We start from the raw sequence: 20,425 nt of genomic DNA, 5'->3' as shown, positions 1-20,425 counted from the left end.
AAATTATCAGCCACAGCCTCTCCAAAAACCAGATTGGATGCCTTTAGTTATCATGTCAAAAGTCAAAAGTGGAAACCAGACTGTGACAAATGCATCAAGTTTGGTGTTTTCACCTTTCCATTAAAGCCAGATGCCAAATGCAGCTGCACCAGTTGTTATTGGAGAAGTCAGGAGACCTTTCCCAATGTCCTGCTACAGTCATTCTGGTGGGCACAAGGAGAAATATAAAGAGATCCTTATGAGAGCTGGACCATAAAGAAGGCTGATCGCCGAAGAATTTATGCTTTTGAATTATGGTGCTGGAGGAGACTCTTGAGAGTCCCATGGACTGCAAGAAGATCAAACCTATCCATTCTGAAGGAAATCAGCCCTGAGTGCTCACTGGAAGGACAGATCCTGAAGCTGAGGCTCCAATACTTTGGCCACCTCATGAGAAGAGAAGACTCCCTGGAAAAGACCCTGATGCTGGGAAAGATGGAGGGCACAAGGAGAAGGGGACGACAGAGGACAAGATGGTTGGACAGTGTTCTCGAAGCTACAAACATGAGTCTGACCAAACTGCGGGAGGCAGTGGAAGACAGGAGTGCCTGGCATGCTCTGGTCCATGGGGTCACGAAGAGTCGGACACGACTAAACAACAACAACATGAAGTTGTTTATAGTAAAAACAGAGAGAAGAACTAAGGAAGAAGACTTGGGAACTGGTTGGCGTGTAATCTGGGGATGTGGTTGCAGATAGAATCCCAAAAGTGAGTACATTGGGACAAAGTCACTGCATGTACAGGTAGACGCCTCAGTCAGTGCAGTCCCTCTAGCAGTTGGGTGGCAATGGGAAGTTAATGAAGCTCCATTCTAGTGAAGCAGCCCAGACATCTGCAGCAATGTGTTATAGCAGGATAACACACAATTCATTTGTACCACTAGATAACATCTTTATAACTTTCTGAGGTTGCTGGCTGTTAACTAGGCAAATACAAAGGCACAGGTTTTGGCTATGTTTTGGCTTCTAATTTGTTAGTGGAAATGCACTATTGCCTTATGAACAACAGTATTCTGTTGTATTCTAACTGGTGTTAGGTTGCTGTGGCTTCATTTACAACTTTAATTTTAAAACAACTCCATCAAAAATGCATTGGAGAAATTATGAGCCTTTAATGAAGGCTAAAAACAGTAACCAGCTAAGGGTTTGGGGTTTTTTGCGATTGTGGGAATTAACAGTGGAAATCTTGAAAAGCTTTATTAATTTTAAAGGACTTGCTTCAGCAGAAATTCTCTGAGACTCACACTTTATATAATTACTTAATTGCTACCTTCTACTAAAATTATTCATGATATTGCTAGTGAAATGTTTCAACAGTATGGCATAACATATAAATTTAAAATGTGTGCTATGAACACCTACTGACTATCATGGGAGAGGGTATTAAGCAATATATCTGCATTACGGTTCCTTCTACAACATGTCAAAACACTGACAAAATGTGGAGCGTGAAGCTGAGGGCAAATGTAAGCACACTAAACCTAATTTGTTGCTGGCACTAGTCATGGAATTGACTATAATTGGCAAGTGGTTACTGATTTTGAGAAATAATTGTGCTGCCATTATCCAGAGAACACTGCCAAATACAGACATACCTCAATAAAATACTTATATGAATTTCTTCTAACATTTCTATTTACTTCATATTGCCATTTGCCCCTTTTTTTCAATTTCACTTCATTTTCAATCAATCATTCTTTATATGATTGAAACTAATGAATGTAAACAATTAAATTTGTTATTTTTTCAGAGGTGGTTTGGATAAACATATCTCAACTTGATAAGCCAAGATATGAACAAGTCTTTCCACTCTGTTGCATGAGTGAACAAACCAGCAAGTATTTAATTACTGTAAAACTATGGTTACTAGCTTTCAAAGAGCTCACAAGATTAAACCGGCTTCAAACCATGGCTTAATATCCCTACATGTTCTGAGGCTGGCAACCAGAGTTCCCACTTCAGCCAAAATGGGAAACTATGGTTATTTTCTGGTTTGTTTGTTTGCTTGCTTGTACCATGAAGGGAGAGTTGACGGTGCTGCATGCCTGGGCAAAAGGTTGCTTCATATTTCCACTTATTGAACTATGATCATCTAAACACTACAATTTACAGTCCCCAATCCAGGTTAACCCACCAACAAAAGCTCACATGACTAGTAATGATATACATCCACATTTGCATCTCAAAGCCAACAGCCAGTTCAATGATGCACTGATGAGCAGAGCATAACAGGTATGAAATGCACATCCACATTAGCTGAATGTTTTCTGCATGTAGGGCTCCTTTTCTATAATCAGTCAGCCCAAGGTTTATTACGGTCAACCAACAACACTCTGGGGAAATTGCCTTACATTCAACATCATGTGGCATCTGGTCATGTGATGCCAGATGCAGGAAGATCCAACAAGAAAAGGTAGTGGGGATGGCATAAAGAGAGAAAGGGGGAGTTCCCAACCACTTTGGACCTTGGACCCCACCCACAACTGGCTTTAGTCTCAACACACTGCCAGAAAGTGGCCCCCAACAGATTACGTAAGAAGAGCCCTGCTGGACCAGGTCAAAGGCCCATTTAATTCAGCATTCTGTTCTCACAGTGACCAGTCAGATGCCCGTGGGAAGCCCACAAGCAGGTTATGGCTTCAATAGCATTCTCCTCACTTGCAATTGTCAGCAACTGGCATTCATAGGCACACTGCTTCTGACTGTGGATGTACAACATATCCATGATGGCAAGTCACCAATAGCCTTATCTCTAATGCTCAAACATATCTCAGATTACCTAAAATGGAATGCAGCCCTCAACACCCAAAACTCTGTTCTACTTCCATTTGTGTGGCATCAAGGTTTGTGGACTACAGCCTACTTCATCAGATGCATGGAACATTAAGCCTCTCCTCCTGCAAATGAGGGGAGGGGTTGTGGGCGGGAGCCGAGCCCAGCCTCAAGCAGGGGGCGTTAGCCCCCTACCACCCACTCACCTGGCTGGCGCACCACGGCCACGGGCAAGCGCCCAACCAGGTGCCTTGGAAGGGGCGTGGACTGCAGCTTAACTCGCTGCTGCACCAGCCACGCGGCCCTCACTTTCTGCCGTCCTGTCGTGAGTCACCCACCCTCCACTCCCTTAGAGCTCAGGGTTTCAGTTTTTCTCTTGGCCTTGCTATGGACCTTAGGTTGGTCACCCTGGTTGTCCGGGGGACCTGGTAGGAATTTTTCCATTTGGCATTAGGCTTTTTGGTTTTTTCGCCTACCTCATAGCAATCGTCACAACTTTCATGGAATTGGTGGGTAGGTTAGGCATTGGAATAATGTGTTTGTGATGTGTGGAAGGGCTAGGTGTGGCCATTGCCTACGCCTTCAATTTTGGGTATTCCGTTAAAGGAATCCAGCGGTCGTGTATTCTGTCCGATGCCTGTGTGGCGGGAGGCCATGGCACGACCCTCGGTGACATAAGGGGAGAGCTTATAGTTGGATTAGCATCAACAGGCTCCACCTACTGGTGAATAAACCCCCCTTTAGACTCACCCATCTCCGAGTGGGTGGAGTCAACTGACGTGATCCAATGCCTAAGCCAATACCTTTTCACTTGCTGTAATCAATAAAGTTGTGGCCTTTTCTTGCCCATTAACCTTATATCACGTGTCCGTGTGTTTTCATTCCACTATGCGGGGATCGGGTCCTCGAACCACAACCTTGAGTTAGCAGGTGTTTGTAAGATACAAACACTTGTTAACTCAGGATAACACTCAATGCAGCTGATGAAGTGAACTGCAAAAGATTACTCCATAATAAATTAATTGAGCTTTGAGGTGCCTCATGAGTCTGTGGTGTTTTTGCATCAACCAACTAACACAATCTCCCTTCTGGGAATTCTCTGTAGTGTATCTTTCCCCCCTTTATTCTACTGTTCTTTTCTCTTCAAAAGTTAATTTTAAATAGACTTTATAAATGACATTTCACTGAATTATTTTTATGTAAAGTGCTTCAGGCACCAGTTAAGAGCTATATAAATAAAAATGATTAAGCAATTAATATTAACAAAAAGAAGTTACAACTGCCACACTGCTGTGGGCGGTGAATAATGTCACACTGATGGAAGATTTGTTGTGATATTAGTCAATTAAAGCTGTCTATAAATGATCTTGTTTTTACTATTGCCACACCCACTTCCACTAAACAATCATAAATTGCATTTTGGATTATTTGGGATAAGACGAGTGTTGCTGTCGTTTAAGTTCAAGGGCCAGCATTTCTTCTGTAGCTTCTGAAATGATTGAATTGACTTTTCTTGATCATCCAACTTATTTAGTTTCTCTTAAGTTCCAGTAAAAGAGTTTACTCCTGAAGCCTTTCTCACGAATGAGTATACCACAAGGCTGTGGAGGTTTAGGATCAGAGTTTTCCTTCTCCTAGATGAATAATCTTCCCAGGTTGATGAGCCCCATCTGCCCCTCACTTTCTTCTACAGAATGTGCAGAAACCAACTTCTTGACTGTGGGGCCCACTATTGGTCTTGTCTCATCAATCCACCAGACCCTGTCTTCACATCCATGGGAAGTCCCTAACTCACTGAGGGTTTGAGACCCATCTGCTGCCTCACCTGGTTTAGCCAGCCAGTCGAAGCCATTCTCGGATTGTGTCCACTGTCACATGGTCTACCAGGTTCAGTTGCTTTGTGAAGACAATTCTAAAGTGGGAAATGAGTAACGTTCTTCCTCCACTCCACATTGCCCTCACCACGAGCAGTTTGAGCAAAGAAAAGCTACTCGTGGTGAGGGCAATCTGGAGCAAACGGGTCACTTGGGCTACAGTTAAAGGCGTTTGCATACAATGTGCCATGCATGTACTAAAAGCACACATTAGGGACACAGAAACATGTTCTACTTTTTATTGTGGGTTAAGAGCAGCAGATTTGACAGTAGGACCATCTGCCATTACTTCTCTTTTGTATCATGATGCCAGCCCAGTCAAAAGCAATTAAATGTGTTTTGCCATTAAAATATGGAGATAATTATGATGAATTACAGTTTTAAAATGGCCTTCAAAATTATGCATATGCTAGGTATATTCCTCACAGCTACTGAGGTAAAAAAGAATTTTTTTAAAAATCCTGCCCTTGTGAAATATTCCATCTATTTTATTAATGATGTTAGCTCTGTAATGAGATACCTACAAGGAAGTTTCAGAGATGAAGAACCTGACAGTCATTAGCAATCTATTTATAACTCAGAAAGTTTCTTTGCAAAGGAGATACAGTAACAGAGCCACAGCATTCTTCTTGCTTGCTGATGGACAAACTATACATTGTCCGAAGCTCTGTGTTGTTATTTTTCATCATGTCAGAAAATCAATACAGTGTAAAAATACCACAAAGAAACGGCAAAAGGAGGGAAATTATATCTGTTTTCAATTAGGTAGTCCTATGAGTGTGTCTTCAAATATTATTCATAATTTTAATTGAAGTTCCTTGAACTCTGTCAAAATTGTCCAAAGCCTTCAGGCAATCCTTTCCACATCAGGTCGTGAAGAAGCCCTGAACATCTGCTGAGGATCCCTGTTTGCTATGCAGTACAGTGGTACCTCGGGTTAAGTACTTAATTCATTCCGGAGGTCCGTACTTAACCTGAAACTGTTCTTAACCTGAAGCACCACTTTAGCTAATGGGGCCTCCTGCTGCTGCCACGCTGCCAGAGCACGATTTCTGTTCTTATCCTGAAGCAAAGTTCTTAACCTGAAGCAGTATTTCTGGGTTAGCGGAGTGTGTAACCTGAAGCGTATGTAACCTGAAGCGATTGTAACCCGAGGTACCACTGTACTCTGCAGCATGTTCTAAGCCCTCATTTGGCTCACTGCTGTGGCTCACTGCTGCCCCACCCCATTTCCAGACACATTGGCTTCGACCATTTGTATGGAATGCAAAACCTTGCTCGATGCCATCACATCAGCATCTCATATATTTCATATTGAGCCTCAATTACAGATGAGAGAGAAATTCAATTCAGCTGGCATTTAAAGGTGAACCTACATAATTCACACTTTCCAAAATAAAATGCAAAACAAAACACAGCTGCCCTTCAAAATTCACACTTCTTTGTATTGTAGCACCCTGCTTGTGGTTAACGCTTAGCTGGAATGAAATATTCAACGCAGCAATAGAGAAATTAAAATAATAATTTATTTGTCAGACAAATAAATGAGAGGCACAGTGGTATATGGTTACCAAGCTCTGGCCTGGCCTCCTGCCATTATGGCCAGCACTTATATTCCCTTAATCCAGCCCCCTTTGCTCCTCCTTTGGCTGCATCTGTCCAATCAGCCTGGTTGAAATTCCTATTGGCTGCCTGCTATATCCAATCACAAAAGATACACCCACATCCTCCTGTCCTTATATGGAGCACAAAGAGCTATATATTGTTACATCTATAAATGACAAATAAGTAGTAATATATCTTACATGTGTCTCAACAAGGAATATTAATTACCAGCTCACCTCTTGCCCTATTGCCCTATTGCCTTCTAAAACAAATGGTTAATCTTAAATTTTTATCTTAAACATATGTCAAGGATCTTGAGTTTCACATCAACATTGAAAGATCTCCTTCATTTTGAAGGTTTCTAAACAAATGTCTGACAACCATATATCAGGAGCGCCCAGATGGCGTCTTCCTGTCTAGCAGGGGGCTAGGCTGGTGACTGACTTAATTTCAGGATAAATACAACTCTTACAACTATATGAAATAAAAATCTAGCATTTCTTAAATCCTTTGCATAATTACATTTAAGCCAATATATTTAAGCTAATATATTTCATACATTATCATAGGTAACCTTTTAAAAGAATAAAGCTTCTCAAAATAGAAAGGAAGGAACTCAGTAAAAAAACAGGTTTTAAAAGGAACCCTTTCAGTTTACCCCCCCTTCAGCCATCTGCTCTCCTCTTTAGCTGTTCGCAATATTTATTGCTCTCTTAACTCTCTCAGTTTAAGAAAGAAACTGCCTTTAAAAAAAGACTTCCCAGAAATGCTCTTTTTCTGCCAGCTAGATGCTTCTCCATTGCTCTTGGCCTTAGAAAATACAGCTCAAGGTTTAAGAGAGGCTCATGGTATCATTTTTACTCATTCCTAATTATGTTTATCTCTGCTTTTTTATCTTCTGTAACATGTAGGTCAATGTCCTGCTCTCAGTCTGTAATTCCAGCTTTTACGACTTTGAAAGTTATTTTCCTGCTATAAATCAAGGGGGCCCTTGTCTTAGGAGAATGGCCAAGGTTTTCTCTAAGCAGCTGGTCTCCTGCCTGGCATGAAACATTTGTGAATTCAAGCCCTTTTTAGACTTTATGAACCTGATCAAGATATAAGCCAATATAAGTCTTGATTAAATGCAGTCTATATTCAGATGCCACATTCCCCCCTTTCAAGCTCAAGGACCTTCATACCAAGTGTCCTTGATAGCTTGACCTTCATCATATTCCTGAGGTAAAGCTCTGTATAGGGCCATGATATGAGGTAGAGTTTCATTTGAAACCATCTTGCTAATTGTACTTCTAAAACATGAAATGATACATGGCATCATACATAAAACCATTACCACTACTGTCAAGAAAAACAAGCAAGACAATAGTATCCCTTTGAGTCCTGTGACATTAGGTAACCAATTGGTGAGCCATCCCATATCCCATCCTTCCCATGTTTGTACTGGGACATGTGCTATATTCTCCATCTTTGTAGCCAACACACGGATTGCCTCACCATTATCAGAAATGTTAAAGCAACAGGCATTCCCTGTCAAGTTCAAGACTCCACATAGGCCTCCCTGCCTGGCAAGTACATAATCCATTCCCATTTTCAGCTGCAAAATGGCGGCTCTACTTTCATCCAACTGTTGTGCAATAAGTCTCAAACTCTGGGCCGTTGCATTGGTTACCAATTCCACTACTGCTTGCAATCGAATTATTCTGTTTAGATTATATATAGGATCCCGTGCCCCTTGTATGAGCTTACCAGGATTCCAGGAGGCAGGATCATAATAAGCTATAATGCGCTCTGGCGGCCAATCATCAGTACCGCTCCAACTTTGGGTACTTCCTCCTGCTATATGAGAAATATCAGCGTTTCTTCGTGTACGCTTGGCCAAATTAGTAGGCATAATCCACATTGGTGGTAATACCCATCCCAGGAAACAAGTCCCACTCCATTTGGAAGGGAGTTTCTTGTATGCCCATTCTCCACATATCCACCACAACCATCGGGTCTGAGGTTTTTGGTACGTGGAGTACAGAAGGCGAAATATCAAAAGAGGTAGAGAGTTCACAGTGCAGTATGTTAGATTGCCTTTTTCTGTCACAGTTATGTTCCATACCGCTTTCCATGCATGAATAAAAGGAGGTGCACAGGGCAAGGTATTCCGAGTTCGATAGGTAGTACCGTGTGCCCAGGTATGACTATTCTTAAAATAATCCCAAGTATAGTGACAATGAGAAGAGCCTATCATGATAGAATCAGCTGCATCTGATGATTTATGTACACAGAATTCCCCTTGTACAGGTATAACTCGTAATGGTTTAGTTGAGTTCCATCCGTGGAAATTCTGTAATTCTGTTTGGTGTGGTATTTCGCTTACCATACCAATGGCATCTAATGGTATCGGTAATAAGGGCATACCTCCCTCTGAATCATCTGGCCCAAGAGAGCAAACAAGGCAATTGGTCCTATTTGCAACATTGGCTACCATTTCAGCTAAACCTACCCACATATTGTGGTCATGGCGGAATCCATATTTAGTCAATTTGGTCAGATTCAAGGACCCTTCCCCTTCCCAAGGGATCAGGATTAATAATAAAATCATGTTGATGTCTAGCATATGCATTCCTTCCACAAAAGATTACCTTATTGTGATAGCATAAAACTATTAGTCCCAATATAATTCCCCCAGTGACAGGAATGGGGAACCACCAAGACCAAAACATATATCCCAAGGATCCCCAGTGAGTAATATCTCTGATAATTGTTCCACAAGGGGGCAGTCAATCAATTGTATAAGAGAATCTTCCCGTTCACAGTCGCTGGTTCAGACGCTCCTCAAGCTTCAGGCGTGCGCAGGTCAGCCAGCTTCCAGGTTGTGGCTGCAGCAGGCCGGTCGTCTAATGTTGCCCGTGACCTAGCCCGTTCCCGGTAGGGCTAGATACAGGGGTTTTTGGAGAGAGTCAGTTTTAAAGGATTAGAGGGGTCACCTTTGCACGTCCAACTGCCTTCGGACTTCTTCAAACGAGAGTGATGAATCCAGGGGGTCACCTCAGCTACCTTCACCGCTGTTGGAGTAGAGAGCAAGACGGTGTAAGGTCCACGCCACTTAGGTGCGAGTGGATCACGTTTCCACTCTTTCACCCATACGCTATCGCCAGCCTGGAACTGATGAATCGGCTCGGCAATGCTGCACGGCGTGCGCTCGAGGACCCACCTGTTAAGAGAAACAAAAACACGGGAGAGAGATTGCACTTGTCCCTGTGTCACATGGTCTCCTATTTGTTTAAGGTCAGCTGGAATATCCTGAACAAAGGAGGGCGGTCTCCCATACAGGAGCTCAAAAGGTGACAACTTAAGTCTTTTTGTGGGTGCACACCGAACACGAAACAGTGTTATGGGTAACACATCTACCCATCCCAATCCCGTTTCCTGGGTTAATTTTGCCAATTGGGTTTTCAGAGTCCGATTCATTCTTTCAGTTTTCCCTGAACTCTGAGGCCTATATGCTGCATGCAGTCTCCATTTCACTTGTAGGACTCGACATACTTCTTGTACTACTTGATCAATGAACGCTGGCCCATTATCACTTCCAATGCATCTAGGTAATCCAAACCTCGGGATCAATTCAGTGAGGAGTCTCTTAGTTACCTCTCGTGCCTTTTCAGTTCGGGTGGGAAAGGCTTCAACCCATCCGGTAAGAGTGTCTACAAACACAAGGAGATACTTGAATCCCTTAGAAGGGACCAGCTCTGTGAAGTCCACAATTAGACTTTCCATGGGGACATATCCCACATGTTGGATTCCAGGAGGTTGTACCGGTCCCTGCCTGGGATTGTTTTTAGCACAAAGAACACATTTCTGTGAAATGCAAGTTGCTAATTGTGATAGGTTAATAATATACAACTTCCGACTGAGACTCTCTCTGGTTGCAGTACCGCCAAGGTGAGTAGATTCATGATAATTTCTTACAATTGTGCCTGCTAGATGATGAGGTACATAAATCCTATTGTCCGGCAGAATCATCCAACCGTCCTTCACAACTGCTCCTTCCTGTTCAGCCCACTTCCTCTCTTCTGGGGTATAGTGAGGTTTAACTTCTTCTGGAGCTACCTCTGGTATGAGGGCTGCTATAAATCCTCCCACAGGCTTTTGGGCTGCCTCTCGGGCTGCTTTGTCAGCAGCATGATTTCCTCTGGTTATTGGATCCCTTCCACGTCCATGACCTTTGCAGTGCATTACAGCAATCTGTTCTGGAGCCCATACTGCTTCTAACAGGATTTCTACTTCAGGTCCATATTTCAAGGCCTTCCCGTGGGCTCCTATTAGACCTCTTTCTTTCCATAGAGCTCCATGTGCATGCAGGGTTAAGAAGGCATATTTAGAATCAGTATAGATGTTTGCCTTACATCCGGCTGCCAATTGCAGAGCTCTAGTTAAACCTATAAGTTCAGCTTTTTGTGCTGAGGTGCCGGCAGGCAAAGCTTCAGCTTCCACAACTTCCTCATTGGTGACCACAGCATATCCTGCTCGTCTGGCACCTTCATGCAGGTAACTGCTACCATCAGTGTAATATACAACATCTGGATTTTTCAATGGTTCATCTTTCAGATCGGGTCTACTGGAATAAACTTCATCCATTACTTGGAGACAATCATGTGATTCCTCATCATCTACCTCTGGTAGGGGCAGCAAAGTCGCTGGATTGAGCATATTCACTACTCGTAGATGAATCCTGGGATTTTCACACAATAGGCCTTGGTACCTAGCCATCCTTGGGTTCGTTAGCCAATAACTACCCTTATATTCCATGAGTGTCAGAACAGCATGAGGTACATTCACATACATCGTCTGGCCGAAGGTAAATTTATCAGCTTCTTTGACAAGGCTTGCAGTGGCCGCTACTGCCCTTAGGCATGGAGGCCATCCTTTTGCTACTGAGTCCAATTGTTTTGACAAATAAGCTACTGGACGGTTCCAACTTCCTAATCTCTGGGTCAGGACTGCCGCTGCAATCCCATTCTGTTCATGTACATACAGCTGAAAGGGTTTTTCCGAATTAGGCAGTCCAAGGGCTGGGGCCTCCATAAGTCGTTGTTTGATAACTAAAAAGGCTTGTTGCTGCTCAGGTCCCCATACGAATGGGTCCTTCTCTGCACCTCGAGTGCTTTCATGTAAGGGCTTGGCCAGACTGCTGAAATCAGGTATCCATAGTCTACAAAACCCTGCTGTTCCCAGGAATCCTCTAAGTTGTTTCCTTGTGGTAGGTTCCTTGATAAGGCAAATAGCTTCTTTCCTCTCTGGTCTCAATGCTCGTTGTTGGTGTGAGATGTCAAAGCCCAAATATTTGACCTTTTCTAAACATAACTGTGCCTTTTTCTGGGAAACTCGGTAGCCAGCTTGCCAGAGCAAGTGAAGCAGTTCCTCTGTCCCTTCTTTACAGGTATCAAAATCCTTTGCTGCTAGTATAAGGTCATCTACATATTGCAGAACCACCTTTTCTCCAGGTATTGAAGGGTAACTTGTTAGATCCTTCGCCAAGGCAGTGCCAAATAAAGTTGGGGAATTTTTGAATCCCTGGGGCAATCTTGTCCAGGTTAGCTGGCCTTTTGTTCCTGTCAAAGGGTCTTCCCACTGGAAGGCAAATATAGGTTGGCTCTGTGGTGCCAGCCGGCAACAGAAGAATGCATCTTTCAAGTCCAATACAGTAAAAAATGTTGCTTCTGGTGGGATCAAACTCAACAGGGTATATGGGTTTAGTACATTTGGGTGCAAGGTCTCGATAGCCTGGTTTACGAGCCTCAAGTCCTGCACTGGCCTGTATTCATCTGTCCCAGGTTTTCGAACAGGCAAAAGGGGTGTGTTCCATTCTGATTGGCAGGGCTTAAGCAGACCATATTTTAATAGGCGGTCCAAATGTTTCTGGATGCCCTCTGCTGCTCGCCGGGGTAAAGGATATTGCTTTACAGATACAGGGGTAGCCATAGGTTTTAAGGTTACTACAATTGGAGCTATATTCTTGGCCATTCCTGGTGGGCTATTTTCGGCCCATACTCCTGGTGGCACCTGTAGGGTTCGGAGGAGCTTGTTTAATTCTGTATCCAATGTGGGTTGGACTTGCAAGGCTGACATTAGGCGCCATGATTGTTCCTTAGGTACTGAAAGGGTAATTATTCCTGCTGCCTTTGATGGCAGTTTCATTTCTGGACCTCGAGGAGTGAAGGTGATTTGGGCCTGCAGTTTGGACAGCATATCTCTACCTAAGAGAGGTATTGGACACTCAGGTATATACAAAAACTGATGGGTTAAACGATGTCCCCCAATCTGGCATTCCAAAGGTTGGAGGAAAGACCTCTTAGCTGACTGACCAGTGGCACTTTTAATGACTACACTTTTGGATGCCTTTTTCTGCAATAGTTCTGGGAGTACTGAGTATTCAGCCCCAGTATCAATCATAAAGTCTATTAAATGGCTTCCTAATTGAATCGTGACCGTGGGCTCCTGGAAGCCTAACTTTATGGAGTCCGGTCGTTCCTAGTCTTGGGTAAAATCCTCCTCTGCCAGTCCAATGAAATTGTCTCTACTCTGTCCTTGTCCAGGTCTCTGATATCTTCCATTTCGGATCATTCCCCGTCCCCGTCCCTGGTTTCTTGGGCCGGAGCCTGGGCCTGGGCCTGGGCCTGGGCGTACTTCTTCCAACCTCAGGGGTTCAGGACACTCCCGCTTCCAATGACCCTCCTTCTTGCAATTCGCACATTGATTCCTTCCCAGTGGTGGATTCCTTCCCCGCCCTCTTCCTCCATTTAAGGGGCGGTAGTCTTGCTTCACTGCTGTGGCTAGCATTACCATCTTTTCCTTCTGCCACTTCTTCTTCTCTTGCTTCTCAGCCTCATCCCTATTCCGATAAACTCGGCGTGCAATGGCCATAATTTGGCTCATCAGCATCCCTTCCCATCCTTCTGATTTCTGAATTTTCTTACGAATGTCAGAAGCGCACTGGGCCACAAATGTAGCAGTAATCATTCTACTGTTTTCAGGGGCTTCAGGGTCAAAAGGAGTCCATATACGATAGGCTTCCTGCAGCCTCTCTAGAAAGTCTCCCGGACTCTCATTTGGTTTCTGTTCTACTTCTGAGACTTTAGACATATTAGTGGGCTTCTGGCATGCCCTGCGAATACCTTGCACAAGCGTCTGGCGGTAGGTGGTAAGTCTGGCCAGATGAATTGCATTGTTTGGATCCCAATTAGGATCTTCCAAGGGAAAGTTATCTTGGAGATGACGGTCAATATTAAAAATATTTCCCACTCTGGCCTGCTCACGCAAATATATCTGTGCCTTTTCAATTATGTCTCTTCTTTCCTCAGTGGTGAACAGAGTATTCAGAAGCTGGCGACAATCTGTCCAAGTAGGACTATGAGTATTTACTATTGAAGTCACCAAGTCCATCATAGCCTGAGGTTTTTCTGCAAAAGATGGGGTGTGTGTTTTCCAATTCATCAGATCCGTAGTTGTGAATGGAATGTACTGAAGAGTCGAAGTTCGAGGTGGCCTTGGTCCGAGTTGCCCGTTAACCAGCACAGGCTCCTCAAGTGCATCAAATACTCTTCTGAGAGGGGCTACTACGTGATCTTTCTCTTCACTTTGCTCTAGGGGCCTCAAATCATAGGGGATGGTATTTGTCCCAAGGCGTTCTTTTAGCAGCTTAATACGCCTGGCTGTATTGCTTGCTGACCGATTAAGATCTCCCTGTAACTTCTGTAATAATTCTCTAGGACTTGGATGTACAGGGGTTTGGGGTAGGCAATCAGTTGTTCCACTAAAAGAGACTGTAGATGGAGTTCTACTGGGACTCACAGATGGAATAACCACTTCTGCTTGGGCTTCATTATAGGACTCCAATGCCTCCTGAAGATATTTATCATAATCTATCAAGGAGTCAAGTTCTGTGTCTCTACCCCCATTATTCGTTCCACTTTCTTGCCTTGGGGTTACAACTGGTGGAGGGTTTGGATTATGCTCCCTTCGATGTGGAGCATAGGGTGGAGGTGGAAGCACCTCTTCCTCTGGTCCCTCAAAAATGGGTTTGAGTTTATTTGGCAAGATTCCTTTCCTAGCTTCGGCTTTTACAGCCAATAATTTGCATCGTTGGACTTTGCATTCTCTTATCCATGGAGGATTTTTATTTAATGTGCTCAGCCAGGAATCTATATATGAAAATTGTTCTGGGCACCCTCCAGTTTCTTTGGTGATGTTAGACCAAAGTTTGCTTACTAAATTTATATCAAAAGTTCCCTGAGATGGCCATCCAGTATTTTGTTTTGGCCATTCTAGTTCACATAACGTTCTCAAGCGCTCTGGCGTCATTTTGACTCCATATGCCCCTGAGAAGGCTTTCTTAAAATTATTTAACATACATTCAAGAGGTGTATTTCCCCCCTTTGAACCCCCAACTCCCATTGTATGGCCCTGTGAAGTATCCACTCAGTCACTCACACACACGCTTCGTGGGTTTCCTTGCCCAGATGGAGTCGCCTCACTGGGAACCGAAGTACTACCCACTCCACACTCAGGTCAGCTACAGATTGCTCTGTACTTTCTCACACATACAATGCGCAAGATACTTCACCACACTCTACCTCCCAACTTTCCTTTTCCCCCACCAGACCACCATCTGATATACCCAACCACCTAGCGTACTCAGTTCCCACTTACTGAGACGCAGAAGTTTGATCAAGACTTCTCTTCCTCCCAATTAATTGGAGGGCCAAAAATCCCTTTGTGCACTTACCCCTTGGTTGGTTCCGTTTCCCCCCGGTCCGTCGCTGCCAGTGAGCAGGGTATCAGACAGACGAGACTTCTGCGTTCCCCTGGAAAAAATTTTTCCATGCGCGCTGGGTAGGCAGTTTAGAGATCCTCTCTCTTGTACCCTGCTCAGTAGAGCGAAGGGGCTGCGTTCCAGCAGACCACTTATCCGAGTCACGGCACCATAAAATGTAGCACCCTGCTTGTGGTTAACGCTTAGCTGGAATGAAATATTCAACGCAGCAATAGAGAAATTAAAATAATAATTTATTTGTCAGACAAATAAATGAGAGGCACAGTGGTATATGGTTACCAAGCTCTGGCCTGGCCTCCTGCCATTATGGCCAGCACTTATATTCCCTTAATCCAGCCCCCTTTGCTCCTCCTTTGGCTGCATCTGTCCAATCAGCCTGGTTGAAATTCCTATTGGCTGCCTGCTATATCCAATCACAAAAGATACACCCACATCCTCCTGTCCTTATATGGAGCACAAAGAGCTATATATTGTTACATCTATAAATGACAAATAAGTAGTAATATATCTTACATGTGTCTCAACAAGGAATATTAATTACCAGCTCACCTCTTGCCCTATTGCCCTATTGCCTTCTAAAACAAATGGTTAATCTTAAATTTTTATCTTAAACATATGTCAAGGATCTTGAGTTTCACATCAACATTGAAAGATCTCCTTCATTTTGAAGGTTTCTAAACAAATGTCTGACAACCATATATCAGGAGCGCCCAGATGGCGTCTTCCTGTCTAGCAGGGGGCTAGGCTGGTGACTGACTTAATTTCAGGATAAATACAACTCTTACAACTATATGAAATAAAAATCTAGCATTTCTTAAATCCTTTGCATAATTACATTTAAGCCAATATATTTAAGCTAATATATTTCATACATTATCATAGGTAACCTTTTAAAAGAATAAAGCTTCTCAAAATAGAAAGGAAGGAACTCAGTAAAAAAACAGGTTTTAAAAGGAACCCTTTCAGTTTACCCCCCCTTCAGCCATCTGCTCTCCTCTTTAGCTGTTCGCAATATTTATTGCTCTCTTAACTCTCTCAGTTTAAGAAAGAAACTGCCTTTAAAAAAAGACTTCCCAGAAATGCTCTTTTTCTGCCAGCTAGATGCTTCTCCATTGCTCTTGGCCTTAGAAAATACAGCTCAAGGTTTAAGAGAGGCTCATGGTATCATTTTTACTCATTCCTAATTATGTTTATCTCTGCTTTTTTATCTTCTGTAACATGTAGGTCAATGTCCTGCTCTCAGTCTGTAATTCCAGCTTTTACGACTTTGAAAGTTATTTTCCTGCTATAAATCAAGGGGGCCCTTGTCTTAGGAGAATGGCCAAGGTTTTCTCTAAGCAGCTGGTCTCCTGCCTGGCATGAAACATTTGTGAATTCAAGCCCTTTTTAGACTTTATGAACCTGATCAAGATATAAGCCAATATAAGTCTTGATTAAATGCAGTCTATATTCAGATGCCACAGTATCTTGCAATGCAGTTCTGCATATGTTGGTGAAAACGACATACATTATATACAGGGAAGATTGCTTTGCAAAAAAATGTGCACATAAGCCAAAATTGTATACAAATATATGAGGGGAAATGAGCACTGAAATGAGCACTTTAAAATGCAAAATGTGGAGAGCTGAAGACTGGAAAAAGAAGAAACAGAGAGAAACCAAAACTGGCAGATCCACACATCCCTAGTCTCCATGTAACCCCACAATCAAAGTGGGGACCAAAGTAAACAATACACCAAATCCATAGGAACATTGGGAGCTGCCTTTTACAGGTCAGACCACGGGTCTATCTAGCTCAGAATTCCTTATACTAACTGGTAGCACCTTTTCCAGGATTTCAGACAGGGGACAGGATGTCAGGATTGAACCTGGGACCTTCTGTGTGCAAAGCAGATGCTCTACAGCTGAGGTACAACCCTTCCCAGGGCCAGCCCAAGACATTTTGGCATCTGAGGCAAACCACAAAATGGCATCTCCCTCCTCCCCACCCATGCAAGAAGAGGTGAACAGGATCTACATCAGTAACAAGGGAGGAATAAGGATCTACATCGGGGGCTCAGGCCAGCAGAGCTTCCTATCCATCAATAGGTCATTGTAGAGGCGGCATGAGGGGGAAGGGCTGCCGAGGAGGTGGCAGATCCAACCTCCAAGGAGCTCACCACAGCTGTCACTGCCACGATGGCAGCTGCCATGGGCAATGCATTCCTTGGAGGCCAGATCTGCTGCCCCAGGATCCTGCCAACTGAGGATGTGCTAGCCCTGACTCTTCCCCTTGCTTATTAAAGTAACGCTTTTTAGTTTGGGGGAGTTACCGGATACAGGATGCACAGAGGGGGGAGATTTAACTCTGCCCTCTCTGTGCCACAGTTCTAGTGAAAACTCCCTCCCCTTGGAGCTGCTATTCTTCTTCCCATAAGGAAGCTGAATTTGTGGCCATGGCAGCCTCTTTTCTGAAGAAACAGCAGCTTCCAGGGGTGGAGAGCTCACAGGGACTGCAATTTTCATTGGGACCACAACACAAATATCGAAGAATACTATTTGGAATATCAAAAAATGTGAAAAGGTGGGGGGGTCTGTGTGTGTGTGTGTGTGTGTGTGTGTGTTTAGAACTCGGTTCTAAAAAAAAGTGCAATGCCAATCCAGCTGCCACAAAAGATTACTTAGTAAAAGACACACAATCTTTGTAGATTTCACTGCTTTATTTAAAAAATACAGTGACACTGAGGTGTCATTTGTTTGTGTGTGATTTTAAAACATTGATATAATATATTCCATCTCCCTCCACTGTTTTTGGCTTTGTCGTCCTAGTTAACAGCTGCCAATGCACTGCCATGCTTTTTACCCCCTGGCAGATCCGGCAAATTGCTCCCAACAGGACAGCTGCCAATCAACATAATGGCAAAAGGTGTTAGGTGGGCAACAAGGATCAGTCTTCTGCACACAGAACAGTGAAAAATCTTTTCAAAACAGTCACTTTCAACAGACCAAGGCCTGGGGCTATTTTTTTTGGGTGGGGGAGCCCTCATGTTAACATTTACCAATGTAAATTTAGTATCTCTTCAACTTCCATAATTAATTTTTCAAAATAATGTGAATGTTTTAATAAGCAGGCTATTGCTATATAATTTTTTGATTAGGCATTCATCTGAAAAGCTCTTTAATCAAATACTATTGAAGAAAATCAGTGTTCAGATTATCTGTTCATTTGCAAGGTTAATTTTTTCATGCTATTCTGAGAACTGCTTTTTATTATTTGGCATGGTACATGGTATCTGTGCTTGCCCTGTATATTAATTCATTCCATCAACAATTTCAAAGAAGTCACTCAGGATTTCAGGATTAAAAATCTCATATCACAGAGAATTGTAGCTTGATGAGAAAAGTCTTTCAGGCCATAAATATTTCTGAAAAATACTGTTTCACCAATGAAATATTAATCAGGATGCTTCTGTTATATGAGTCATAGGGAAGAAAGAGTTTGCACCTCTTGTCGTATAATTAACTGACTCACAACCTTTGACTAATGAAAACACTGCATGGCACTCAAAAGCTTCAGTTTTATTTAACAGGATTGGTACTATATATATGAAACCACCATCACTCTGATTTATTTATCCATAATCAGATCTGGAAAGTAAGTCATTATATTTTAAAAGTTGCCTACAACAAAGTTATCCCAAACAGATGAAATAATTAAATTTTAAAAAATTAATAAGAAGAATTTACCTTACCTTAGATAGAGCTTTGAATCCGTCTATGAAGAAAAGCAGAGATTTCACATAGACATCTTGTGAGCTTGTCTGCCCCATGAGGATGAGAAGAAGAGAAGTATTTTGTCTCCCTAGTTTGCAAAGGAAAAAAGAGCAGATACTCAGGGAGACTTAAATATACAATGAGTTTAGGTTTCAGCCAGTCTAACATCGTAATCTTTCAAATATCATTCATAACCTAACAAGTTTGTGAAGAAGTTTCACTGAGGGAGTGAGAACTCAGACACTATAGAACAGCCTTCATCGATGGTGCCCTCCAGAGGTTTTGGATTACTGGCTGAGACTGAAGGTAGCTGTAGTCCAAAACCTCTGGAAGGCAAGAGGATGGTGAATGAATTTGATTCAATTCTCATATTAAGGCAAACCAATCTGATCTCAAACAGTCCAAAACAACACAATTCAAAATGTGCCTCTCATTCAAAATTTGCACTTCTCCGAATTTTGTAATGCAGTTCTCTATTCAAAAAATGTATACAAAAATGCATATATGAGGATAAAGTGTGAATAAAAATGCATATATTAATGAAAATAATATACAAATGTTTATAGATATTGTGGAAATTTTATTAGGGGAATGATATCATATTGTGGGAAATTGCTTTGCAAAAATTGCATATCAGGAAAAATGGGATAGAAAATGTATTCGGAGAAATTCACACTGAAATGCTGAGGCAGGACTTCTTCTTTAAAAAAAATAAAAACTGAAGATTTAATTGTTAACTGTTAATTATTAAAGATAACACTCCTTTGATCCTTTGCCAAGTCATCATTTTTCTTAGTCACTGTATTATGAATTGATCCAAGATGCATGTCACCTCAGCCCACCCACTGCAGGCTGGTCTTGCTTCTCAGTAAACAAGCAGCCCTCGTGACCAATGGGGAAGGAGTTATCAGCATGCAAGAGCCAATCAGAACACAAGCAAGCTACTCTATGCCAACATTTTCTGTATGTGAGAGGCGAAAGTTTCAGTCTGAGACCCAGTTTGAGTTAGATTCATTCCTTTATTGATTTATTGATATTTGACTTCTTACCCACCCTTCACCATAATGTCCCAAGGTACGTTGCAGCGATTTAAAAACACAAAATAATTTTAAGACCAATCACAAACCAGAAGAGTTGAGGCTGCAATTTCAAACCCCTCCCCGTTTGTGCTGGGCCATGAGAGAGGGGGTGGACTGGACACCAGTGTCTCTCCACCCAGTTCTGTCACTGGCCACTATCTGCAAGACGATGCCACCATCCCACGCCCAGAACACTTTGAGCAGGTCACACAGGGAACTGCATGCTGGTGGCACTGGCTCAAGCCCAGTGTGGACCCAATTGCTACACTAGCTCAAGACCGGCGTAGCTATTGGCTGCCCGCCATCTTCTGCTAGTATTGGTGGCAGAGCTGCTCCATTCAACTCAACCACTGCCTGTTTGGGCTTTGGACTGCAGCCTAAGTCTGTAGAGCAGCCACCAGTCCAGCAGACTCCAGTGAGATGTATGCACAATGGCAGGTGCTAAAAGAAATGCAGAAAAGGAAGCGTGTATATAAGCAGCA

The sequence above is a fragment of the Podarcis muralis genome, chromosome 10, assembly GCF_964188315.1.
Source record: "Podarcis muralis chromosome 10, rPodMur119.hap1.1, whole genome shotgun sequence".
In the NCBI taxonomy this organism is placed as follows: domain Eukaryota; kingdom Metazoa; phylum Chordata; class Lepidosauria; order Squamata; family Lacertidae; genus Podarcis; species Podarcis muralis.
Note: the sequence above shows the minus strand (reverse complement) of the source record.